Genomic DNA, 22,405 nt, shown 5'->3' with positions numbered 1-22,405 from the left:
GTCCCACGGCCTCACACTTGGATTGGCCGCGAAAAGGGTATGTAGAAACGAGAGTGATGTACTGACGGGTGCGATCATACCAGCACTAATGCACCGGATCCCATCAGAACTCCGCAGTTAAGCGTGCTTGGGCGAGAGTAGTACTAGGATGGGTGACCTCCCGGGAAGTCCTCGTGTTGCACCCCTTTTTATTTTTTAATTTTTTTTTTTTTGCATCCTAAAACAAGTCTAAACTTGGAAACCTCATAACTTTTGAACCGTGAGGAACTACGTCGCCCATAGCACCATTTCGGAAAGCCCCAGAAACCATAATGGGCGGTGAATAGGCGGTGCCAATTTTTCGGGCTCAAATTCAGCCGTTTTGACCCTCAAACGGGCTGCGGAAAGTTTTGGCACGTAAAAAAGATCGAAAGCGGATTCTCAGGGTGTTTTTGATGCTTTCTGAACGCCATTAACCTCGACGCACTTTTTCGATCGAAACAAAACGGCAAGAAAATCATGTGGGTCCCACGGCCTCACACTTGGATTGGCCGCGAAAAGGGTATGTAGAAACGAGAGTGATGTACTGACGGGTGCGATCATACCAGCACTAATGCACCGGATCCCATCAGAACTCCGCAGTTAAGCGTGCTTGGGCGAGAGTAGTACTAGGATGGGTGACCTCCCGGGAAGTCCTCGTGTTGCACCCCTTTTTATTTTTTAATTTTTTTTTTTTTTTGCATCCTAAAACAAGTCTAAACTTGGAAACCTCATAACTTTTGAACCGTGAGGAACTACGTCGCCCATAGCACCATTTCGGAAAGCCCCAGAAACCATAATGGGCGGTGAATAGGCGGTGCCAATTTTTCGGGCTCAAATTCAGCCGTTTTGACCCTCAAACGGGCTGCGGAAAGTTTTGGCACGTAAAAAAGATCGAAAGCGGATTCTCAGGGTGTTTTTGATGCTTTCTGAACGCCATTAACCTCGACGCACTTTTTCGATCGAAAAAAAACGGCAAGAAAATCATGTGGATCCCATGGCCTCACACTTGGATTGGCCGCGAAAAGGGTATGTAGAAACGAGAGTGATGTACTGACGGGTGCGATCATACCAGCACTAATGCACCGGATCCCATCAGAACTCCGCAGTTAAGCGTGCTTGGGCGAGAGTAGTACTAGGATGGGTGACCTCCCGGGAAGTCCTCGTGTTGCACCCCTTTTTATTTTTTATTTTTTTTTTTTTTGCATCCTAAAACAAGTCTAAACTTGGAAACCTCATAACTTTTGAACCGTGAGGAACTACGTCGCCCATAGCACCATTTCGGAAAGCCCCAGAAACCATAATGGGCGGTGAATAGGCGGTGCCAATTTTTCGGGCTCAAATTCAGCCGTTTTGACCCTCAAACGGGCTGCGGAAAGTTTTGGCACGTAAAAAAGATCGAAAGCGGATTCTCAGGGTGTTTTTGATGTTTTCTGAACGCCATTAACCTCGACGCACTTTTTCGATCGAAAAAAAACGGCAAGAAAATCATGTGGATCCCATGGCCTCACACTTGGATTGGCCGCGAAAAGGGTATGTAGAAACGAGAGTGATGTACTGACGGGTGCGATCATACCAGCACTAATGCACCGGATCCCATCAGAACTCCGCAGTTAAGCGTGCTTGGGCGAGAGTAGTACTAGGATGGGTGACCTCCCGGGAAGTCCTCGTGTTGCACCCCTTTTTATTTTTTAATTTTTTTTTTTTTTGCATCCTAAAACAAGTCTAAACTTGGAAACCTCATAACTTTTGAACCGTGAGGAACTACGTCGCCCATAGCACCATTTCGGAAAGCCCCAGAAACCATAATGGGCGGTGAATAGGCGGTGCCAATTTTTCGGGCTCAAATTCAGCCGTTTTGACCCTCAAACGGGCTGCGGAAAGTTTTGGCACGTAAAAAAGATCGAAAGCGGATTCTCAGGGTGTTTTTGATGCTTTCTGAACGCCATTAACCTCGACGCACTTTTTCGATCGAAACAAAACGGCAAGAAAATCATGTGGGTCCCACGGCCTCACACTTGGATTGGCCGCGAAAAGGGTATGTAGAAACGAGAGTGATGTACTGACGGGTGCGATCATACCAGCACTAATGCACCGGATCCCATCAGAACTCCGCAGTTAAGCGTGCTTGGGCGAGAGTAGTACTAGGATGGGTGACCTCCCGGGAAGTCCTCGTGTTGCACCCCTTTTTATTTTTTAATTTTTTTTTTTTTTGCATCCTAAAACAAGTCTAAACTTGGAAACCTCATAACTTTTGAACCGTGAGGAACTACGTCGCCCATAGCACCATTTCGGAAAGCCCCAGAAACCATAATGGGCGGTGAATAGGCGGTGCCAATTTTTCGGGCTCAAATTCAGCCGTTTTGACCCTCAAACGGGCTGCGGAAAGTTTTGGCACGTAAAAAAGATCGAAAGCGGATTCTCAGGGTGTTTTTGATGCTTTCTGAACGCCATTAACCTCGATGCACTTTTTCGATCGAAACAAAACGGCAAGAAAATCATGTGGGTCCCATGGCCTCACACTTGGATTGGCCGCGAAAAGGGTATGTAGAAACGAGAGTGATGTACTGACGGGTGCGATCATACCAGCACTAATGCACCGGATCCCATCAGAACTCCGCAGTTAAGCGTGCTTGGGCGAGAGTAGTACTAGGATGGGTGACCTCCCGGGAAGTCCTCGTGTTGCACCCCTTTTTATTTTTTAATTTTTTTTTTTTTGCATCCTAAAACAAGTCTAAACTTGGAAACCTCATAACTTTTGAACCGTGAGGAACTACGTCGCCCATAGCACCATTTCGGAAAGCCCCAGAAACCATAATGGGCGGTGAATAGGCGGTGCCAATTTTTCGGGCTCAAATTCAGCCGTTTTGACCCTCAAACGGGCTGCGGAAAGTTTTGGCACGTAAAAAAGATCGAAAGCGGATTCTCAGGGTGTTTTTGATGCTTTCTGAACGCCATTAACCTCGACGCACTTTTTCGATCGAAAAAAACGGCAAGAAAATCATGTGGGTCCCACGGCCTCACACTTGGATTGGCCGCGAAAAGGGTATGTAGAAACGAGAGTGATGTACTGACGGGTGCGATCATACCAGCACTAATGCACCGGATCCCATCAGAACTCCGCAGTTAAGCGTGCTTGGGCGAGAGTAGTACTAGGATGGGTGACCTCCCGGGAAGTCCTCGTGTTGCACCCCTTTTTATTTTTTAATTTTTTTTTTTTTGCATCCTAAAACAAGTCTAAACTTGGAAACCTCATAACTTTTGAACCGTGAGGAACTACGTCGCCCATAGCACCATTTCGGAAAGCCCCAGAAACCATAATGGGCGGTGAATAGGCGGTGCCAATTTTTCGGGCTCAAATTCAGCCGTTTTGACCCTCAAACGGGCTGCGGAAAGTTTTGGCACGTAAAAAAGATCGAAAGCGGATTCTCAGGGTGTTTTTGATGCTTTCTGAACGCCATTAACCTCGACGCACTTTTTCGATCGAAACAAAACGGCAAGAAAATCATGTGGGTCCCACGGCCTCACACTTGGATTGGCCGCGAAAAGGGTATGTAGAAACGAGAGTGATGTACTGACGGGTGCGATCATACCAGCACTAATGCACCGGATCCCATCAGAACTCCGCAGTTAAGCGTGCTTGGGCGAGAGTAGTACTAGGATGGGTGACCTCCCGGGAAGTCCTCGTGTTGCACCCCTTTTTATTTTTTAATTTTTTTTTTTTTTGCATCCTAAAACAAGTCTAAACTTGGAAACCTCATAACTTTTGAACCGTGAGGAACTACGTCGCCCATAGCACCATTTCGGAAAGCCCCAGAAACCATAATGGGCGGTGAATAGGCGGTGCCAATTTTTCGGGCTCAAATTCAGCCGTTTTGACCCTCAAACGGGCTGCGGAAAGTTTTGGCACGTAAAAAAGATCGAAAGCGGATTCTCAGGGTGTTTTTGATGCTTTCTGAACGCCATTAACCTCGACGCACTTTTTCGATCGAAAAAAAACGGCAAGAAAATCATGTGGATCCCATGGCCTCACACTTGGATTGGCCGCGAAAAGGGTATGTAGAAACGAGAGTGATGTACTGACGGGTGCGATCATACCAGCACTAATGCACCGGATCCCATCAGAACTCCGCAGTTAAGCGTGCTTGGGCGAGAGTAGTACTAGGATGGGTGACCTCCCGGGAAGTCCTCGTGTTGCACCCCTTTTTATTTTTTAATTTTTTTTTTTTTGCATCCTAAAACAAGTCTAAACTTGGAAACCTCATAACTTTTGAACCGTGAGGAACTACGTCGCCCATAGCACCATTTCGGAAAGCCCCAGAAACCATAATGGGCGGTGAATAGGCGGTGCCAATTTTTCGGGCTCAAATTCAGCCGTTTTGACCCTCAAACGGGCTGCGGAAAGTTTTGGCACGTAAAAAAGATCGAAAGCGGATTCTCAGGGTGTTTTTGATGCTTTCTGAACGCCATTAACCTCGATGCACTTTTTCGATCGAAACAAAACGGCAAGAAAATCATGTGGGTCCCATGGCCTCACACTTGGATTGGCCGCGAAAAGGGTATGTAGAAACGAGAGTGATGTACTGACGGGTGCGATCATACCAGCACTAATGCACCGGATCCCATCAGAACTCCGCAGTTAAGCGTGCTTGGGCGAGAGTAGTACTAGGATGGGTGACCTCCCGGGAAGTCCTCGTGTTGCACCCCTTTTTTTTTTTTTTTTTTTTTTTTTGCATCCTAAAACAAGTCTAAACTTGGAAACCTCATAACTTTTGAACCGTGAGGAACTACGTCGCCCATAGCACCATTTCGGAAAGCCCCAGAAACCATAATGGGCGGTGAATAGGCGGTGCCAATTTTTCGGGCTCAAATTCAGCCGTTTTGACCCTCAAACGGGCTGCGGAAAGTTTTGGCACGTAAAAAAGATCGAAAGCGGATTCTCAGGGTGTTTTTGATGCTTTCTGAACGCCATTAACCTCGACGCACTTTTTCGCTCGAAAAAAACGGCAAGAAAATCATGTGGGTCCCACGGCCTCACACTTGGATTGGCCGCGAAAAGGGTATGTAGAAACGAGAGTGATGTACTGACGGGTGCGATCATACCAGCACTAATGCACCGGATCCCATCAGAACTCCGCAGTTAAGCGTGCTTGGGCGAGAGTAGTACTAGGATGGGTGACCTCCCGGGAAGTCCTCGTGTTGCACCCCTTTTTATTTTTTAATTTTTTTTTTTTTTGCATCCTAAAACAAGTCTAAACTTGGAAACCTCATAACTTTTGAACCGTGAGGAACTACGTCGCCCATAGCACCATTTCGGAAAGCCCCAGAAACCATAATGGGCGGTGAATAGGCGGTGCCAATTTTTCGGGCTCAAATTCAGCCGTTTTGACCCTCAAACGGGCTGCGGAAAGTTTTGGCACGTAAAAAAGATCGAAAGCGGATTCTCAGGGTGTTTTTGATGCTTTCTGAACGCCATTAACCTCGACGCACTTTTTCGATCGAAAAAAAACGGCAAGAAAATCATGTGGATCCCATGGCCTCACACTTGGATTGGCCGCGAAAAGGGTATGTAGAAACGAGAGTGATGTACTGACGGGTGCGATCATACCAGCACTAATGCACCGGATCCCATCAGAACTCCGCAGTTAAGCGTGCTTGGGCGAGAGTAGTACTAGGATGGGTGACCTCCCGGGAAGTCCTCGTGTTGCACCCCTTTTTATTTTTTTTTTTTTTTTTTTTGCATCCTAAAACAAGTCTAAACTTGGAAACCTCATAACTTTTGAACCGTGAGGAACTACGTCGCCCATAGCACCATTTCGGAAAGCCCCAGAAACCATAATGGGCGGTGAATAGGCGGTGCCAATTTTTCGGGCTCAAATTCAGCCGTTTTGACCCTCAAACGGGCTGCGGAAAGTTTTGGCACGTAAAAAAGATCGAAAGCGGATTCTCAGGGTGTTTTTGATGCTTTCTGAACGCCATTAACCTCGACGCACTTTTTCGATCGAAACAAAACGGCAAGAAAATCATGTGGGTCCCACGGCCTCACACTTGGATTGGCCGCGAAAAGGGTATGTAGAAACGAGAGTGATGTACTGACGGGTGCGATCATACCAGCACTAATGCACCGGATCCCATCAGAACTCCGCAGTTAAGCGTGCTTGGGCGAGAGTAGTACTAGGATGGGTGACCTCCCGGGAAGTCCTCGTGTTGCACCCCTTTTTATTTTTTAATTTTTTTTTTTTTTGCATCCTAAAACAAGTCTAAACTTGGAAACCTCATAACTTTTGAACCGTGAGGAACTACGTCGCCCATAGCACCATTTCGGAAAGCCCCAGAAACCATAATGGGCGGTGAATAGGCGGTGCCAATTTTTCGGGCTCAAATTCAGCCGTTTTGACCCTCAAACGGGCTGCGGAAAGTTTTGGCACGTAAAAAAGATCGAAAGCGGATTCTCAGGGTGTTTTTGATGTTTTCTGAACGCCATTAACCTCGACGCACTTTTTCGATCGAAAAAAAACGGCAAGAAAATCATGTGGATCCCATGGCCTCACACTTGGATTGGCCGCGAAAAGGGTATGTAGAAACGAGAGTGATGTACTGACGGGTGCGATCATACCAGCACTAATGCACCGGATCCCATCAGAACTCCGCAGTTAAGCGTGCTTGGGCGAGAGTAGTACTAGGATGGGTGACCTCCCGGGAAGTCCTCGTGTTGCACCCCTTTTTATTTTTTAATTTTTTTTTTTTTGCATCCTAAAACAAGTCTAAACTTGGAAACCTCATAACTTTTGAACCGTGAGGAACTACGTCGCCCATAGCACCATTTCGGAAAGCCCCAGAAACCATAATGGGCGGTGAATAGGCGGTGCCAATTTTTCGGGCTCAAATTCAGCCGTTTTGACCCTCAAACGGGCTGCGGAAAGTTTTGGCACGTAAAAAAGATCGAAAGCGGATTCTCAGGGTGTTTTTGATGTTTTCTGAACGCCATTAACCTCGACGCACTTTTTCGATCGAAAAAAAACGGCAAGAAAATCATGTGGATCCCATGGCCTCACACTTGGATTGGCCGCGAAAAGGGTATGTAGAAACGAGAGTGATGTACTGACGGGTGCGATCATACCAGCACTAATGCACCGGATCCCATCAGAACTCCGCAGTTAAGCGTGCTTGGGCGAGAGTAGTACTAGGATGGGTGACCTCCCGGGAAGTCCTCGTGTTGCACCCCTTTTTATTTTTAATTTTTTTTTTTTTGCATCCTAAAACAAGTCTAAACTTGGAAACCTCATAACTTTTGAACCGTGAGGAACTACGTCGCCCATAGCACCATTTCGGAAAGCCCCAGAAACCATAATGGGCGGTGAATAGGCGGTGCCAATTTTTCGGGCTCAAATTCAGCCGTTTTGACCCTCAAACGGGCTGCGGAAAGTTTTGGCACGTAAAAAAGATCGAAAGCGGATTCTCAGGGTGTTTTTGATGCTTTCTGAACGCCATTTACCTCGATGCACTTTTTCGATCGAAACAAAACGGCAAGAAAATCATGTGGGTCCCATGGCCTCACACTTGGATTGGCCGCGAAAAGGGTATGTAGAAACGAGAGTGATGTACTGACGGGTGCGATCATACCAGCACTAATGCACCGGATCCCATCAGAACTCCGCAGTTAAGCGTGCTTGGGCGAGAGTAGTACTAGGATGGGTGACCTCCCGGGAAGTCCTCGTGTTGCACCCCTTTTTATTTTTTAATTTTTTTTTTTTTGCATCCTAAAACAAGTCTAAACTTGGAAACCTCATAACTTTTGAACCGTGAGGAACTACGTCGCCCATAGCACCATTTCGGAAAGCCCCAGAAACCATAATGGGCGGTGAATAGGCGGTGCCAATTTTTCGGGCTCAAATTCAGCCGTTTTGACCCTCAAACGGGCTGCGGAAAGTTTTGGCACGTAAAAAAGATCGAAAGCGGATTCTCAGGGTGTTTTTGATGCTTTCTGAACGCCATTAACCTCGACGCACTTTTTCGATCGAAAAAAAACGGCAAGAAAATCATGTGGGTCCCACGGCCTCACACTTGGATTGGCCGCGAAAAGGGTATGTAGAAACGAGAGTGATGTACTGACGGGTGCGATCATACCAGCACTAATGCACCGGATCCCATCAGAACTCCGCAGTTAAGCGTGCTTGGGCGAGAGTAGTACTAGGATGGGTGACCTCCCGGGAAGTCCTCGTGTTGCACCCCTTTTTATTTTTTAATTTTTTTTTTTTTTGCATCCTAAAACAAGTCTAAACTTGGAAACCTCATAACTTTTGAACCGTGAGGAACTACGTCGCCCATAGCACCATTTCGGAAAGCCCCAGAAACCATAATGGGCGGTGAATAGGCGGTGCCAATTTTTCGGGCTCAAATTCAGCCGTTTTGACCCTCAAACGGGCTGCGGAAAGTTTTGGCACGTAAAAAAGATCGAAAGCGGATTCTCAGGGTGTTTTTGATGCTTTCTGAACGCCATTAACCTCGACGCACTTTTTCGCTCGAAAAAAACGGCAAGAAAATCATGTGGGTCCCACGGCCTCACACTTGGATTGGCCGCGAAAAGGGTATGTAGAAACGAGAGTGATGTACTGACGGGTGCGATCATACCAGCACTAATGCACCGGATCCCATCAGAACTCCGCAGTTAAGCGTGCTTGGGCGAGAGTAGTACTAGGATGGGTGACCTCCCGGGAAGTCCTCGTGTTGCACCCCTTTTTATTTTTTAATTTTTTTTTTTTGCATCCTAAAACAAGTCTAAACTTGGAAACCTCATAACTTTTGAACCGTGAGGAACTACGTCGCCCATAGCACCATTTCGGAAAGCCCCAGAAACCATAATGGGCGGTGAATAGGCGGTGCCAATTTTTCGGGCTCAAATTCAGCCGTTTTGACCCTCAAACGGGCTGCGGAAAGTTTTGGCACGTAAAAAAGATCGAAAGCGGATTCTCAGGGTGTTTTTGATGCTTTCTGAACGCCATTAACCTCGACGCACTTTTTCGATCGAAACAAAACGGCAAGAAAATCATGTGGGTCCCACGGCCTCACACTTGGATTGGCCGCGAAAAGGGTATGTAGAAACGAGAGTGATGTACTGACGGGTGCGATCATACCAGCACTAATGCACCGGATCCCATCAGAACTCCGCAGTTAAGCGTGCTTGGGCGAGAGTAGTACTAGGATGGGTGACCTCCCGGGAAGTCCTCGTGTTGCACCCCTTTTTATTTTTTAATTTTTTTTTTTTTTGCATCCTAAAACAAGTCTAAACTTGGAAACCTCATAACTTTTGAACCGTGAGGAACTACGTCGCCCATAGCACCATTTCGGAAAGCCCCAGAAACCATAATGGGCGGTGAATAGGCGGTGCCAATTTTTCGGGCTCAAATTCAGCCGTTTTGACCCTCAAACGGGCTGCGGAAAGTTTTGGCACGTAAAAAAGATCGAAAGCGGATTCTCAGGGTGTTTTTGATGTTTTCTGAACGCCATTAACCTCGACGCACTTTTTCGATCGAAAAAAAACGGCAAGAAAATCATGTGGATCCCATGGCCTCACACTTGGATTGGCCGCGAAAAGGGTATGTAGAAACGAGAGTGATGTACTGACGGGTGCGATCATACCAGCACTAATGCACCGGATCCCATCAGAACTCCGCAGTTAAGCGTGCTTGGGCGAGAGTAGTACTAGGATGGGTGACCTCCCGGGAAGTCCTCGTGTTGCACCCCTTTTTATTTTTTAATTTTTTTTTTTTTTGCATCCTAAAACAAGTCTAAACTTGGAAACCTCATAACTTTTGAACCGTGAGGAACTACGTCGCCCATAGCACCATTTCGGAAAGCCCCAGAAACCATAATGGGCGGTGAATAGGCGGTGCCAATTTTTCGGGCTCAAATTCAGCCGTTTTGACCCTCAAACGGGCTGCGGAAAGTTTTGGCACGTAAAAAAGATCGAAAGCGGATTCTCAGGGTGTTTTTGATGCTTTCTGAACGCCATTAACCTCGACGCACTTTTTCGATCGAAAAAAAACGGCAAGAAAATCATGTGGGTCCCACGGCCTCACACTTGGATTGGCCGCGAAAAGGGTATGTAGAAACGAGAGTGATGTACTGACGGGTGCGATCATACCAGCACTAATGCACCGGATCCCATCAGAACTCCGCAGTTAAGCGTGCTTGGGCGAGAGTAGTACTAGGATGGGTGACCTCCCGGGAAGTCCTCGTGTTGCACCCCTTTTTATTTTTTAATTTTTTTTTTTTTTGCATCCTAAAACAAGTCTAAACTTGGAAACCTCATAACTTTTGAACCGTGAGGAACTACGTCGCCCATAGCACCATTTCGGAAAGCCCCAGAAACCATAATGGGCGGTGAATAGGCGGTGCCAATTTTTCGGGCTCAAATTCAGCCGTTTTGACCCTCAAACGGGCTGCGGAAAGTTTTGGCACGTAAAAAAGATCGAAAGCGGATTCTCAGGGTGTTTTTGATGCTTTCTGAACGCCATTAACCTCGACGCACTTTTTCGATCGAAAAAAAACGGCAAGAAAATCATGTGGGTCCCACGGCCTCACACTTGGATTGGCCGCGAAAAGGGTATGTAGAAACGAGAGTGATGTACTGACGGGTGCGATCATACCAGCACTAATGCACCGGATCCCATCAGAACTCCGCAGTTAAGCGTGCTTGGGCGAGAGTAGTACTAGGATGGGTGACCTCCCGGGAAGTCCTCGTGTTGCACCCCTTTTTATTTTTTAATTTTTTTTTTTTTTTGCATCCTAAAACAAGTCTAAACTTGGAAACCTCATAACTTTTGAACCGTGAGGAACTACGTCGCCCATAGCACCATTTCGGAAAGCCCCAGAAACCATAATGGGCGGTGAATAGGCGGTGCCAATTTTTCGGGCTCAAATTCAGCCGTTTTGACCCTCAAACGGGCTGCGGAAAGTTTTGGCACGTAAAAAAGATCGAAAGCGGATTCTCAGGGTGTTTTTGATGCTTTCTGAACGCCATTAACCTCGACGCACTTTTTCGATCGAAACAAAACGGCAAGAAAATCATGTGGGTCCCACGGCCTCACACTTGGATTGGCCGCGAAAAGGGTATGTAGAAACGAGAGTGATGTACTGACGGGTGCGATCATACCAGCACTAATGCACCGGATCCCATCAGAACTCCGCAGTTAAGCGTGCTTGGGCGAGAGTAGTACTAGGATGGGTGACCTCCCGGGAAGTCCTCGTGTTGCACCCCTTTTATTTTTTATTTTTTTTTTTTTGCATCCTAAAACAAGTCTAAACTTGGAAACCTCATAACTTTTGAACCGTGAGGAACTACGTCGCCCATAGCACCATTTCGGAAAGCCCCAGAAACCATAATGGGCGGTGAATAGGCGGTGCCAATTTTTCGGGCTCAAATTCAGCCGTTTTGACCCTCAAACGGGCTGCGGAAAGTTTTGGCACGTAAAAAAGATCGAAAGCGGATTCTCAGGGTGTTTTTGATGTTTTCTGAACGCCATTAACCTCGACGCACTTTTTCGATCGAAAAAAAACGGCAAGAAAATCATGTGGGTCCCACGGCCTCACACTTGGATTGGCCGCGAAAAGGGTATGTAGAAACGAGAGTGATGTACTGACGGGTGCGATCATACCAGCACTAATGCACCGGATCCCATCAGAACTCCGCAGTTAAGCGTGCTTGGGCGAGAGTAGTACTAGGATGGGTGACCTCCCGGGAAGTCCTCGTGTTGCACCCCTTTTTATTTTTAATTTTTTTTTTTTTGCATCCTAAAACAAGTCTAAACTTGGAAACCTCATAACTTTTGAACCGTGAGGAACTACGTCGCCCATAGCACCATTTCGGAAAGCCCCAGAAACCATAATGGGCGGTGAATAGGCGGTGCCAATTTTTCGGGCTCAAATTCAGCCGTTTTGACCCTCAAACGGGCTGCGGAAAGTTTTGGCACGTAAAAAAGATCGAAAGCGGATTCTCAGGGTGTTTTTGATGCTTTCTGAACGCCATTAACCTCGACGCACTTTTTCGATCGAAAAAAACGGCAAGAAAATCATGTGGGTCCCACGGCCTCACACTTGGATTGGCCGCGAAAAGGGTATGTAGAAACGAGAGTGATGTACTGACGGGTGCGATCATACCAGCACTAATGCACCGGATCCCATCAGAACTCCGCAGTTAAGCGTGCTTGGGCGAGAGTAGTACTAGGATGGGTGACCTCCCGGGAAGTCCTCGTGTTGCACCCCTTTTTATTTTTTAATTTTTTTTTTTTTGCATCCTAAAACAAGTCTAAACTTGGAAACCTCATAACTTTTGAACCGTGAGGAACTACGTCGCCCATAGCACCATTTCGGAAAGCCCCAGAAACCATAATGGGCGGTGAATAGGCGGTGCCAATTTTTCGGGCTCAAATTCAGCCGTTTTGACCCTCAAACGGGCTGCGGAAAGTTTTGGCACGTAAAAAAGATCGAAAGCGGATTCTCAGGGTGTTTTTGATGCTTTCTGAACGCCATTAACCTCGACGCACTTTTTCGATCGAAACAAAACGGCAAGAAAATCATGTGGGTCCCACGGCCTCACACTTGGATTGGCCGCGAAAAGGGTATGTAGAAACGAGAGTGATGTACTGACGGGTGCGATCATACCAGCACTAATGCACCGGATCCCATCAGAACTCCGCAGTTAAGCGTGCTTGGGCGAGAGTAGTACTAGGATGGGTGACCTCCCGGGAAGTCCTCGTGTTGCACCCCTTTTTATTTTTTAATTTTTTTTTTTTTGCATCCTAAAACAAGTCTAAACTTGGAAACCTCATAACTTTTGAACCGTGAGGAACTACGTCGCCCATAGCACCATTTCGGAAAGCCCCAGAAACCATAATGGGCGGTGAATAGGCGGTGCCAATTTTTCGGGCTCAAATTCAGCCGTTTTGACCCTCAAACGGGCTGCGGAAAGTTTTGGCACGTAAAAAAGATCGAAAGCGGATTCTCAGGGTGTTTTTGATGCTTTCTGAACGCCATTAACCTCGACGCACTTTTTCGATCGAAACAAAACGGCAAGAAAATCATGTGGGTCCCACGGCCTCACACTTGGATTGGCCGCGAAAAGGGTATGTAGAAACGAGAGTGATGTACTGACGGGTGCGATCATACCAGCACTAATGCACCGGATCCCATCAGAACTCCGCAGTTAAGCGTGCTTGGGCGAGAGTAGTACTAGGATGGGTGACCTCCCGGGAAGTCCTCGTGTTGCACCCCTTTTTATTTTTTTTTTTTTTTTTGCATCCTAAAACAAGTCTAAACTTGGAAACCTCATAACTTTTGAACCGTGAGGAACTACGTCGCCCATAGCACCATTTCGGAAAGCCCCAGAAACCATAATGGGCGGTGAATAGGCGGTGCCAATTTTTCGGGCTCAAATTCAGCCGTTTTGACCCTCAAACGGGCTGCGGAAAGTTTTGGCACGTAAAAAAGATCGAAAGCGGATTCTCAGGGTGTTTTTGATGCTTTCTGAACGCCATTAACCTCGACGCACTTTTTCGATCGAAACAAAACGGCAAGAAAATCATGTGGGTCCCACGGCCTCACACTTGGATTGGCCGCGAAAAGGGTATGTAGAAACGAGAGTGATGTACTGACGGGTGCGATCATACCAGCACTAATGCACCGGATCCCATCAGAACTCCGCAGTTAAGCGTGCTTGGGCGAGAGTAGTACTAGGATGGGTGACCTCCCGGGAAGTCCTCGTGTTGCACCCCTTTTTATTTTTTAATTTTTTTTTTTTTGCATCCTAAAACAAGTCTAAACTTGGAAACCTCATAACTTTTGAACCGTGAGGAACTACGTCGCCCATAGCACCATTTCGGAAAGCCCCAGAAACCATAATGGGCGGTGAATAGGCGGTGCCAATTTTTCGGGCTCAAATTCAGCCGTTTTGACCCTCAAACGGGCTGCGGAAAGTTTTGGCACGTAAAAAAGATCGAAAGCGGATTCTCAGGGTGTTTTTGATGCTTTCTGAACGCCATTAACCTCGACGCACTTTTTCGATCGAAACAAAACGGCAAGAAAATCATGTGGGTCCCACGGCCTCACACTTGGATTGGCCGCGAAAAGGGTATGTAGAAACGAGAGTGATGTACTGACGGGTGCGATCATACCAGCACTAATGCACCGGATCCCATCAGAACTCCGCAGTTAAGCGTGCTTGGGCGAGAGTAGTACTAGGATGGGTGACCTCCCGGGAAGTCCTCGTGTTGCACCCTTTTTATTTTTTTTTTTTTTTTGCATCCTAAAACAAGTCTAAACTTGGAAACCTCATAACTTTTGAACCGTGAGGAACTACGTCGCCCATAGCACCATTTCGGAAAGCCCCAGAAACCATAATGGGCGGTGAATAGGCGGTGCCAATTTTTCGGGCTCAAATTCAGCCGTTTTGACCCTCAAACGGGCTGCGGAAAGTTTTGGCACGTAAAAAAGATCGAAAGCGGATTCTCAGGGTGTTTTTGATGCTTTCTGAACGCCATTAACCTCGACGCACTTTTTCGATCGAAACAAAACGGCAAGAAAATCATGTGGGTCCCACGGCCTCACACTTGGATTGGCCGCGAAAAGGGTATGTAGAAACGAGAGTGATGTACTGACGGGTGCGATCATACCAGCACTAATGCACCGGATCCCATCAGAACTCCGCAGTTAAGCGTGCTTGGGCGAGAGTAGTACTAGGATGGGTGACCTCCCGGGAAGTCCTCGTGTTGCACCCCTTTTTATTTTTTAATTTTTTTTTTTTGCATCCTAAAACAAGTCTAAACTTGGAAACCTCATAACTTTTGAACCGTGAGGAACTACGTCGCCCATAGCACCATTTCGGAAATCCCCAGAAACCATAATGGGCGGTGAATAGGCGGTGCCAATTTTTCGGGCTCAAATTCAGCCGTTTTGACCCTCAAACGGGCTGCGGAAAGTTTTGGCACGTAAAAAAGATCGAAAGCGGATTCTCAGGGTGTTTTTGATGCTTTCTGAACGCCATTAACCTCGACGCACTTTTTCGCTCGAAAAAAAACGGCAAGAAAATCATGTGGGTCCCACGGCCTCACACTTGGATTGGCCGCGAAAAGGGTATATAGAAACGAGAGTGATGTACTGACGGGTGCGATCATACCAGCACTAATGCACCGGATCCCATCAGAACTCCGCAGTTAAGCGTGCTTGGGCGAGAGTAGTACTAGGATGGGTGACCTCCCGGGAAGTCCTCGTGTTGCACCCCTTTTATTTTTTAATTTTTTTTTTTTGCATCCTAAAACAAGTCTAAACTTGGAAACCTCATAACTTTTGAACCGTGAGGAACTACGTCGCCCATAGCACCATTTCGGAAAGCCCCAGAAACCATAATGGGCGGTGAATAGGCGGTGCCAATTTTTCGGGCTCAAATTCAGCCGTTTTGACCCTCAAACGGGCTGCGGAAAGTTTTGGCACGTAAAAAAGATCGAAAGCGGATTCTCAGGATGTTTTTGATGCTTTCTAAACGCCATTAACCTCGACGCACTTTTTCGCTCGAAACAAAACGGCAAGAAAATCATGTGGGCCCCACGGCCTCACACTTGGATTGGCCGCGAAAAGGATATATAGAAACGAGAGTGATGTACTGACGGGTGCGATCATACCAGCACTAATGCACCGGATCCCATCAGAACTCCGCAGTTAAGCGTGCTTGGGCGAGAGTAGTACTAGGATGGGTGACCTCCCGGGAAGTCCTCGTGTTGCACCCCTTTTATTTTTATTTTTTTTTTTTTCATCCTAAAACGAGTCTAAACTTGGAAACCTCATAACTTTTGAACCGTGAGGAACTACGTCGCCCATAGCACCGTTTCGGAAAGGCCCAGAAACCATAATGGGCGCTGAATAGGCGGCGCCAATTTTTCGGGCTCAAATTCAGCCGTTTTGACCCTCAAACGGGCTGCGGAAAGTTTTGGCACGTAAAAAAGATCGAAAGCGGATTCTCAGGATGTTTTTGATGCTTTCTAAACGCCATTAACCTCGACGCACTTTTTCGCTCGAAACAAAACGGCAAGAAAATCATGTGGGCCCCACGGCCTCACACTTGGATTGGCCGCGAAAAGGGTATATAGAAACGAGAGTGATGTACTGACGGGTGCGATCATACCAGCACTAATGCACCGGATCCCATCAGAACTCCGCAGTTAAGCGTGCTTGGGCGAGAGTAGTACTAGGATGGGTGACCTCCCGGGAAGTCCTCGTGTTGCACCCCTTTTTATTTTTTAATTTTTTTTTTGCATCCTAAAACGAGTCTAAACTTGGAAACCTCATAACTTTTGAACCGTGAGGAACTACGTCGCCCATAGCACCGTTTCGGAAAGGCCCAGAAACCATAATGGGCGGTGAATAGGCGGCGCCAATTTTTCGGGCTCAAATTCAGCCGTTTTGACCCTCAAACGGGCTGCGGAAAGTTTGGCACGTAAAAAAGATCGAAAGCGGATTCTCAGGGTGTTTTTGATGCTTTCTAACGCCATTAACCTCGACGCACTTTTTCGATCGAAACAAAACGGCAAGAAAATCATGTGGTCCCACGGCCTCACACTTGGATTGGCCGCGAAAAGGGTATATAGAAACGAGAGTGATGTACTGACGGGTGCGATCATACCAGCACTAATGCACCGGATCCCATCAGAACTCCGCAGTTAAGCGTGCTTGGGCGAGAGTAGTACTAGGATGGGTGACCTCCCGGGAAGTCCTCGTGTTGCACCCTTTTTATTTTTTAATTTTTTTTTTTATCCTAAAACGAGTCTAAACTTGGAAACCTCATAACTTTTGAACCGTGAGGAACTACGTCGCCCATAGCACCATTTCGGAAAGCCCCAGAAACCATAATGGGCGGTGAATAGGCGGTGCCAATTTTTCGGGCTCAAATTCAGCCGTTTTGACCCTCAAACGGGCTGCGGAAAGTTTTGGCACGTAAAAAAGATCGAAAGCGGATTCTCAGGGTGTTTTTGATGCTTTCTGAACGCCATTAACCTCGACGCACTTTTTCGCTCGAAACAAAACGGCAAGAAAATCATGTGGGCCCCACGGCCTCACACTTGGATTGGCCGCGAAAAGGGTATGTAGAAACGAGAGTGATGTACTGACGGGTGCGATCATACCAGCACTAATGCACCGGATCCCATCAGAACTCCGCAGTTAAGCGTGCTTGGGCGAGAGTAGTACTAGGATGGGTGACCTCCCGGGAAGTCCTCGTGTTGCACCCCTTTTATTTTTTAATTTTTTTTTTTTTTGCATCCTAAAACAAGTCTAAACTTGGAAACCTCATAACTTTTGAACCGTGAGGAACTACGTCGCCCATAGCACCATTTCGGAAAGCCCCAGAAACCATAATGGGCGGTGAATAGGCGGTGCCAATTTTTCGGGCTCAAATTCAGCCGTTTTGACCCTCAAACGGGCTGCGGAAAGTTTTGGCACGTAAAAAAGATCGAAAGCGGATTCTCAGGATGTTTTTGATGCTTTCTAAACGCCATTAACCTCGACGCACTTTTTCGCTCGAAACAAAACGGCAAGAACATCATGTGGGCCCCACGGCCTTACACTTGGATTGGCCGGGAAAAGGATATATAGAAACGAGAGTGATGTACTGACGGGTGCGATCATACCAGCACTAATGCACCGGATCCCATCAGAACTCCGCAGTGAAGCGTGCTTGGGCGAGAGTAGTACTAGGATGGGTGACCTCCCGGGAAGTCCTCGTGTTGCACCCCTTTTTATTTTTTAATTTTTTTTTTTACCTTAAAACGAGTCTAAACTTGGAAACCTCATAACTTTTGAACCGTGAGGAACTACGTCGCCCATAGCACCATTTCGGAAAGCCCCAGAAACCATAATGGGCGGTGAATAGACGGTGCCAATTTTTCGGGCTCAAATTCAGCCGTTTTGACCCTCAAACGGGCTGCGGAAAGTTTGGCACGTAAAAAAGATCGAAAGCGGATTCTCAGGATGTTTTTGATGCTTTCTAAACGCCATTAACCTCGACGCACTTTTTCGCTCGAAACAAAACGGCAAGAAAATCATGTGGGCCCCACGGCCTTACACTTGGATTGGCCGCGAAAAGGTATATAGAAACGAGAGTGATGTACTGACGGGTGCGATCATACCAGCACTAATGCACCGGATCCCATCAGAACTCCGCAGTGAAGCGTGCTTGGGCGAGAGTAGTACTAGGATGGGTGACCTCCCGGGAAGTCCTCGTGTTGCACTCCTTTTTATTTTTTTTTTTTTTTTCAGCCTAAAACGAGTCTAAACTTGAAAACCTCATAACTTTTGAACCGTGAGGAACTACGTCGCCCATAGCACCATTTCGGAAAGCCCCAGAAACCATAATGGGCGGTGAATAGACGGCGCCAATTTTTCGGGCTCAAATTCAGCCGTTTTGACCCTCAAACGGGCTGCGGAAAGTTATGGCACGTAAAAAAGATCGAAAGCGGATTCTCAGGGTGTTTTTGATGCTTTCTTAACGCCATTAACCTCGACGCACTTTTTCGCTCGAAACAAAACGGCAAGAAAATCATGTGGGCCCCACGGCCTTGCACTTGGATTGGCCGCGAAAAGGATATATAGAAACGAGAGTGATGTACTGACGGGTGCGATCATACCAGCACTAATGCACCGGATCCCATCAGAACTCCGCAGTGAAGCGTGCTTGGGCGAGAGTAGTACTAGGATTGGTGACCTCCCGGGAAGTCCTCGTGTTGCACCCTTTTTATTTTTTTTTTTTTTTTTTTCAGCCTAAAACGAGTCTAAACTTGAAAACCTCATAACTTTTGAACCGTGAGGAACTACGTCGCCCATAGCACCATTTCGGAAAGCCCCAGAAACCATAATGGGCGGTGAATAGACGGCGCCAATTTTTCGGGCTCAAATTCAGCCGTTTTGACCCTCAAACGGGCTGCGAAAGTTATGGCACGTAAAAAAGATCGAAAGCGGATTCTCAGGGTGTTTTTCATGCTTTCTTAACACCATTAACCTCGACGCACTTTTTCGCTCGAAACAAAACGGCAAGAAAATCATGTGGGCCCCACGGCCTTACACTTGGATTGGCCGCGAAAAGGATATATAGAAACGAGAGTGATGTACTGACGGGTGCGATCATACCAGCACTAATGCACCGGATCCCATCAGAACTCCGCAGTGAAGCGTGCTTGGGCGAGAGTAGTACTAGGATTGGTGACCTCCCGGGAAGTCCTCGTGTTGCACCCCTTTTTATTTTTTTTTTTTTTTTTCAGCCTAAAACGAGTCTAAACTTGAAAACCTCATAACTTTTGAACCGTGAGGAACTACGTCGCCCATAGCACCATTTCGGAAAGCCCCAGAAACCATAATGGGCGGTGAATAGACGGCGCAATTTTTCGGGCTCAAATTCAGCCGTTTTGACCCTCAAACGGGCTGCGGAAAGTTATGGCACGTAAAAAAGATCGAAAGCGGATTCTCAGGGTGTTTTTGATGCTTTCTTAACACCATTAACCTCGACGCACTTTTTCGCTCGAAACAAAACGGCAAGAAAATCATGTGGGCCCCACGGCCTTACACTTGGATTGGCCGCGAAAAGGATATATAGAAACGAGAGTGATGTACTGACGGGTGCGATCATACCAGCACTAATGCACCGGATCCCATCAGAACTCCGCAGTGAAGCGTGCTTGGGCGAGAGTAGTACTAGGATTGGTGACCTCCCGGGAAGTCCTCGTGTTGCACTCCTTTTTATTTTTTTATTTTTTTTCAGCCTAAAACGAGTCCAAACTTGAAAACCTCATAACTTTTGAACCGTGAGGAACTACGTCGCCCATAGCACCATTTCGGAAAGCCCCAGAATCCATAATGGGCGGTGAATAGACGGCGCAATTTTTCGGGCTCAAATTCAGCCGTTTTGACCCTCAAACGGGCTGCAGAAAGTTATGGCACGTAAAAAAGATCGAAAGCGGATTCTCAGGGTGTTTTTGATGCTTTCTTAACACCATTAACCTCGACGCACTTTTTCGCTCGAAACAAAACGGCTAGAAAATCATGTGGGCCCCACGGCCTTGCACTTGGATTGGCCGCGAAAAGGATATATAGAAACGAGAGTCATGTACTGACGGGTGCGATCATACCAGCACTAATGCACCGGATCCCATCAGAACTCCGCAGTGAAGCGTGCTTGGGCGAGAGTAGTACTAGGATTGGTGACCTACCGGGAAGTCCTCGTTTTGCACTTCTTTTTATTTTTTTATTTTTTTCAGCCTAAAACAAGTCTAAACTTGAAAACCTCATAACTTTTGAACCGTGAGGAACTACGTCGCCCATAGCACCATTTCGGAAAGCCCCAGAAACCATAATGGGCGGTGAATAGACGGCGCAATTTTTTGGGCTCAAATTCAGCCGTTTTGACCCTCAAACGGGCTGCGGAAAGTTAAGGCACGTAAAAAAGATCGAAAGCGGATTCTCAGGGTGTTTTTGATGCTTTCTTAACACCATTAACCTCGACGCACTTTTTCGCTCGAAACAAAACGGCAAGAAAATCATGTGGGCCCCACGGCCTTGCACTTGGATTGGCCGAGAAAAGGATATATAGAAACGAGAGTGATGTACTGACGGGTGCGATCATACCAGCACTAATGCACCGGATCCCATCAGAACTCCGCAGTGAAGCGTGCTTGGGCGAGAGTAGTACTAGGATTGGTGACCTCCCGGGAAGTCCTCGTGTTGCACTCCTTTATTTTTTTTATTTTTTTTTCAGCCTAAAACGAGTCTAAACTTGAAAACCTCATAACTTTTGAACCGTGAGGAACTACGTCGCCCATAGCACCATTTCGGAAAGCCCCAGAATCCATAATGGGCGGTGAATAGACGGCGCAATTTTTCGGGCTCAAATTCAGCCGTTTTGACCCTCAAACGGGCTGCGGAAAGTTAAGGCACGTAAAAAAGATCGAAAATGGATTCTCAGGGTGTTTTTGATGCTTTCTTAACACCATTAACCTCGACGCACTTTTTCGCTCGAAACAAAACGGCAAGAAAATCATGTGGGCCCCACGGCCTTGCACTTGGATTGGCCGAGAAAAGGATATATAGAAACGAGAGTGATGTACTGACGGGTGCGATCATACCAGCACTAATGCACCGGATCCCATCAGAACTCCGCAGTGAAGCGTGCTTGGGCGAGAGTAGTACTAGGATTGGTGACCTCCCGGGAAGTCCTCGTGTTGCACTCCTTTTTATTTTTTTATTTTTTTTCAGCCTAAAACGAGTCCAAACTTGAAAACCTCATAACTTTTGAACCGTGAGGAACTACGTCGCCCATAGCACCATTTCGGAAAGCCCCAGAATCCACGATGGGCGGTGAATAGACGGCGTAATTTTTCGGGCTCAAATTCAGCCGTTTTGACCCTCAAACGGGCTGCAGAAAGTTATGGCACGTAAAAAAGATCGAAAGCGGATTCTCAGGGTGTTTTTGATGCTTTCTTAACACCATTAACCTCGACGCACTTTTTCGCTCGAAACAAAACGGCCAGAAAATCATGTGGGCCCCACGGCCTTGCACTTGGATTGGCCGAAAAGGATATATAGAAACGAGAGTGATGTACTGACGGGTGCGATCATACCAGCACTAATGCACCGGATCCCATCAGAACTCCGCAGTGAAGCGTGCTTGGGCGAGAGTAGTACTAGGATTGGTGACCTCCCGGGAAGTCCTCGTGTTGCACTCCTTTTTATTTTTTTTTTTTTTTTCAGCCTAAAACGAGTCCAAACTTGAAAACCTCATAACTTTTGAACCGTGAGGAACTACGTCGCCCATAGCACCATTTCGGAAAGCCCCAGAATCCACGATGGGCGGTGAATAGACGGCGTAATTTTTCGGGCTCAAATTCAGCCGTTTTGACCCTCAAACGGGCTGCAGAAAGTTATGGCACGTAAAAAAGATCGAAAGCGGATTCTCAGGGTGTTTTGATGCTTTCTTAACACCATTAACCTCGACGCACTTTTTCGCTCGAAACAAAACGGCCAGAAAATCATGTGGGCCCCACGGCCTTGCACTTGGATTGGCCGAGAAAAGGATATATAGAAACGAGAGTGATGTACTGACGGGTGCGATCATACCAGCATTAATGCACCGGATCCCATCAGAACTCCGCAGTGAAGCGTGCTTGGGCGAGAGTAGTACTAGGATTGGTGACCTCCCGGGAAGTCCTCGTGTTGCACTCCTTTTTATTTTTTTATTTTTTTTTCAGCCTAAAACGAGTCTAAACTTGAAAACCTCATAACTTTTGAACCGTGAGGAACTACGTCGCCCATAGCACCATTTCGGAAAGCCCCAGAATCCATAATGGGCGGTGAA

General features: G+C 47.0%; 45 non-coding genes across 45 annotated transcripts; all 45 read left to right on the top strand.

The window, feature by feature from the left end:
* Nucleotides 1–66: 66 nt before the first annotated feature.
* LOC125607661 lies at nt 67–185 on the top strand. Its single transcript, XR_007338742.1, has one exon. It is a non-coding gene; the product is annotated as a 5S ribosomal RNA (ribosomal RNA).
* Nucleotides 186–570: 385 nt separating this feature from the next.
* Nucleotides 571–689, top strand: LOC125607650. Its single transcript, XR_007338741.1, has one exon. It is a non-coding gene; the product is annotated as a 5S ribosomal RNA (ribosomal RNA).
* Nucleotides 690–1,076: 387 nt separating this feature from the next.
* LOC125607639 lies at nt 1,077–1,195 on the top strand. The gene has a single exon (XR_007338740.1). It is a non-coding gene; the product is annotated as a 5S ribosomal RNA (ribosomal RNA).
* A 385-nt stretch (nt 1,196–1,580) lies between these two features.
* Nucleotides 1,581–1,699, top strand: LOC125607628. The gene has a single exon (XR_007338739.1). It is a non-coding gene; the product is annotated as a 5S ribosomal RNA (ribosomal RNA).
* Nucleotides 1,700–2,085: 386 nt separating this feature from the next.
* On the top strand, nt 2,086–2,204 carry LOC125607616. Its single transcript, XR_007338738.1, has one exon. It is a non-coding gene; the product is annotated as a 5S ribosomal RNA (ribosomal RNA).
* Nucleotides 2,205–2,590: 386 nt separating this feature from the next.
* On the top strand, nt 2,591–2,709 carry LOC125607605. The gene has a single exon (XR_007338737.1). It is a non-coding gene; the product is annotated as a 5S ribosomal RNA (ribosomal RNA).
* Nucleotides 2,710–3,093: 384 nt separating this feature from the next.
* LOC125607594 lies at nt 3,094–3,212 on the top strand. The gene has a single exon (XR_007338736.1). It is a non-coding gene; the product is annotated as a 5S ribosomal RNA (ribosomal RNA).
* A 385-nt stretch (nt 3,213–3,597) lies between these two features.
* LOC125607583 lies at nt 3,598–3,716 on the top strand. Its single transcript, XR_007338735.1, has one exon. It is a non-coding gene; the product is annotated as a 5S ribosomal RNA (ribosomal RNA).
* A 386-nt stretch (nt 3,717–4,102) lies between these two features.
* Nucleotides 4,103–4,221, top strand: LOC125607570. Its single transcript, XR_007338728.1, has one exon. It is a non-coding gene; the product is annotated as a 5S ribosomal RNA (ribosomal RNA).
* Nucleotides 4,222–4,606: 385 nt separating this feature from the next.
* LOC125607559 lies at nt 4,607–4,725 on the top strand. Its single transcript, XR_007338717.1, has one exon. It is a non-coding gene; the product is annotated as a 5S ribosomal RNA (ribosomal RNA).
* A 382-nt stretch (nt 4,726–5,107) lies between these two features.
* LOC125607547 lies at nt 5,108–5,226 on the top strand. The gene has a single exon (XR_007338705.1). It is a non-coding gene; the product is annotated as a 5S ribosomal RNA (ribosomal RNA).
* Nucleotides 5,227–5,612: 386 nt separating this feature from the next.
* LOC125607536 lies at nt 5,613–5,731 on the top strand. The gene has a single exon (XR_007338694.1). It is a non-coding gene; the product is annotated as a 5S ribosomal RNA (ribosomal RNA).
* Nucleotides 5,732–6,115: 384 nt separating this feature from the next.
* LOC125607525 lies at nt 6,116–6,234 on the top strand. Its single transcript, XR_007338683.1, has one exon. It is a non-coding gene; the product is annotated as a 5S ribosomal RNA (ribosomal RNA).
* A 386-nt stretch (nt 6,235–6,620) lies between these two features.
* On the top strand, nt 6,621–6,739 carry LOC125607513. The gene has a single exon (XR_007338672.1). It is a non-coding gene; the product is annotated as a 5S ribosomal RNA (ribosomal RNA).
* A 385-nt stretch (nt 6,740–7,124) lies between these two features.
* On the top strand, nt 7,125–7,243 carry LOC125607502. The gene has a single exon (XR_007338661.1). It is a non-coding gene; the product is annotated as a 5S ribosomal RNA (ribosomal RNA).
* A 384-nt stretch (nt 7,244–7,627) lies between these two features.
* LOC125607491 lies at nt 7,628–7,746 on the top strand. Its single transcript, XR_007338650.1, has one exon. It is a non-coding gene; the product is annotated as a 5S ribosomal RNA (ribosomal RNA).
* Nucleotides 7,747–8,131: 385 nt separating this feature from the next.
* LOC111205144 lies at nt 8,132–8,250 on the top strand. The gene has a single exon (XR_007338638.1). It is a non-coding gene; the product is annotated as a 5S ribosomal RNA (ribosomal RNA).
* A 385-nt stretch (nt 8,251–8,635) lies between these two features.
* LOC125607469 lies at nt 8,636–8,754 on the top strand. The gene has a single exon (XR_007338627.1). It is a non-coding gene; the product is annotated as a 5S ribosomal RNA (ribosomal RNA).
* Nucleotides 8,755–9,138: 384 nt separating this feature from the next.
* Nucleotides 9,139–9,257, top strand: LOC125607456. The gene has a single exon (XR_007338615.1). It is a non-coding gene; the product is annotated as a 5S ribosomal RNA (ribosomal RNA).
* A 386-nt stretch (nt 9,258–9,643) lies between these two features.
* LOC125607445 lies at nt 9,644–9,762 on the top strand. Its single transcript, XR_007338604.1, has one exon. It is a non-coding gene; the product is annotated as a 5S ribosomal RNA (ribosomal RNA).
* Nucleotides 9,763–10,148: 386 nt separating this feature from the next.
* Nucleotides 10,149–10,267, top strand: LOC125607434. Its single transcript, XR_007338593.1, has one exon. It is a non-coding gene; the product is annotated as a 5S ribosomal RNA (ribosomal RNA).
* A 386-nt stretch (nt 10,268–10,653) lies between these two features.
* Nucleotides 10,654–10,772, top strand: LOC125607423. The gene has a single exon (XR_007338582.1). It is a non-coding gene; the product is annotated as a 5S ribosomal RNA (ribosomal RNA).
* A 387-nt stretch (nt 10,773–11,159) lies between these two features.
* Nucleotides 11,160–11,278, top strand: LOC125607412. The gene has a single exon (XR_007338571.1). It is a non-coding gene; the product is annotated as a 5S ribosomal RNA (ribosomal RNA).
* A 383-nt stretch (nt 11,279–11,661) lies between these two features.
* Nucleotides 11,662–11,780, top strand: LOC125607401. Its single transcript, XR_007338560.1, has one exon. It is a non-coding gene; the product is annotated as a 5S ribosomal RNA (ribosomal RNA).
* A 383-nt stretch (nt 11,781–12,163) lies between these two features.
* Nucleotides 12,164–12,282, top strand: LOC125607390. Its single transcript, XR_007338549.1, has one exon. It is a non-coding gene; the product is annotated as a 5S ribosomal RNA (ribosomal RNA).
* A 385-nt stretch (nt 12,283–12,667) lies between these two features.
* Nucleotides 12,668–12,786, top strand: LOC125607378. Its single transcript, XR_007338538.1, has one exon. It is a non-coding gene; the product is annotated as a 5S ribosomal RNA (ribosomal RNA).
* Nucleotides 12,787–13,171: 385 nt separating this feature from the next.
* LOC125607367 lies at nt 13,172–13,290 on the top strand. Its single transcript, XR_007338527.1, has one exon. It is a non-coding gene; the product is annotated as a 5S ribosomal RNA (ribosomal RNA).
* Nucleotides 13,291–13,671: 381 nt separating this feature from the next.
* LOC125607356 lies at nt 13,672–13,790 on the top strand. The gene has a single exon (XR_007338516.1). It is a non-coding gene; the product is annotated as a 5S ribosomal RNA (ribosomal RNA).
* Nucleotides 13,791–14,175: 385 nt separating this feature from the next.
* Nucleotides 14,176–14,294, top strand: LOC125607359. The gene has a single exon (XR_007338519.1). It is a non-coding gene; the product is annotated as a 5S ribosomal RNA (ribosomal RNA).
* A 379-nt stretch (nt 14,295–14,673) lies between these two features.
* Nucleotides 14,674–14,792, top strand: LOC125607789. The gene has a single exon (XR_007338856.1). It is a non-coding gene; the product is annotated as a 5S ribosomal RNA (ribosomal RNA).
* Nucleotides 14,793–15,176: 384 nt separating this feature from the next.
* On the top strand, nt 15,177–15,295 carry LOC125607679. Its single transcript, XR_007338752.1, has one exon. It is a non-coding gene; the product is annotated as a 5S ribosomal RNA (ribosomal RNA).
* Nucleotides 15,296–15,678: 383 nt separating this feature from the next.
* LOC125607576 lies at nt 15,679–15,797 on the top strand. Its single transcript, XR_007338734.1, has one exon. It is a non-coding gene; the product is annotated as a 5S ribosomal RNA (ribosomal RNA).
* A 381-nt stretch (nt 15,798–16,178) lies between these two features.
* Nucleotides 16,179–16,297, top strand: LOC125607463. The gene has a single exon (XR_007338621.1). It is a non-coding gene; the product is annotated as a 5S ribosomal RNA (ribosomal RNA).
* A 379-nt stretch (nt 16,298–16,676) lies between these two features.
* On the top strand, nt 16,677–16,795 carry LOC125607358. Its single transcript, XR_007338518.1, has one exon. It is a non-coding gene; the product is annotated as a 5S ribosomal RNA (ribosomal RNA).
* A 380-nt stretch (nt 16,796–17,175) lies between these two features.
* Nucleotides 17,176–17,294, top strand: LOC125607325. The gene has a single exon (XR_007338485.1). It is a non-coding gene; the product is annotated as a 5S ribosomal RNA (ribosomal RNA).
* A 385-nt stretch (nt 17,295–17,679) lies between these two features.
* On the top strand, nt 17,680–17,798 carry LOC125607361. Its single transcript, XR_007338521.1, has one exon. It is a non-coding gene; the product is annotated as a 5S ribosomal RNA (ribosomal RNA).
* Nucleotides 17,799–18,177: 379 nt separating this feature from the next.
* Nucleotides 18,178–18,296, top strand: LOC125607362. Its single transcript, XR_007338522.1, has one exon. It is a non-coding gene; the product is annotated as a 5S ribosomal RNA (ribosomal RNA).
* Nucleotides 18,297–18,675: 379 nt separating this feature from the next.
* Nucleotides 18,676–18,794, top strand: LOC125607370. Its single transcript, XR_007338530.1, has one exon. It is a non-coding gene; the product is annotated as a 5S ribosomal RNA (ribosomal RNA).
* Nucleotides 18,795–19,174: 380 nt separating this feature from the next.
* Nucleotides 19,175–19,293, top strand: LOC125607366. Its single transcript, XR_007338526.1, has one exon. It is a non-coding gene; the product is annotated as a 5S ribosomal RNA (ribosomal RNA).
* Nucleotides 19,294–19,672: 379 nt separating this feature from the next.
* Nucleotides 19,673–19,791, top strand: LOC125607427. Its single transcript, XR_007338586.1, has one exon. It is a non-coding gene; the product is annotated as a 5S ribosomal RNA (ribosomal RNA).
* Nucleotides 19,792–20,169: 378 nt separating this feature from the next.
* Nucleotides 20,170–20,288, top strand: LOC125607488. Its single transcript, XR_007338647.1, has one exon. It is a non-coding gene; the product is annotated as a 5S ribosomal RNA (ribosomal RNA).
* A 377-nt stretch (nt 20,289–20,665) lies between these two features.
* Nucleotides 20,666–20,784, top strand: LOC125607426. The gene has a single exon (XR_007338585.1). It is a non-coding gene; the product is annotated as a 5S ribosomal RNA (ribosomal RNA).
* A 378-nt stretch (nt 20,785–21,162) lies between these two features.
* Nucleotides 21,163–21,281, top strand: LOC125607425. The gene has a single exon (XR_007338584.1). It is a non-coding gene; the product is annotated as a 5S ribosomal RNA (ribosomal RNA).
* A 376-nt stretch (nt 21,282–21,657) lies between these two features.
* LOC125607424 lies at nt 21,658–21,776 on the top strand. The gene has a single exon (XR_007338583.1). It is a non-coding gene; the product is annotated as a 5S ribosomal RNA (ribosomal RNA).
* Nucleotides 21,777–22,153: 377 nt separating this feature from the next.
* Nucleotides 22,154–22,272, top strand: LOC125607449. The gene has a single exon (XR_007338608.1). It is a non-coding gene; the product is annotated as a 5S ribosomal RNA (ribosomal RNA).
* The last annotated feature ends 133 nt before the right edge of the window (nt 22,273–22,405 follow it).

Source organism: Brassica napus, chromosome A3 (assembly GCF_020379485.1).
Source record: "Brassica napus cultivar Da-Ae chromosome A3, Da-Ae, whole genome shotgun sequence".
Lineage (NCBI taxonomy): Eukaryota > Viridiplantae > Streptophyta > Magnoliopsida > Brassicales > Brassicaceae > Brassica > Brassica napus.
The sequence above is the reverse complement of the archived record's forward strand: the minus strand, read 5'-3'. Positions and strand labels throughout refer to the sequence as shown.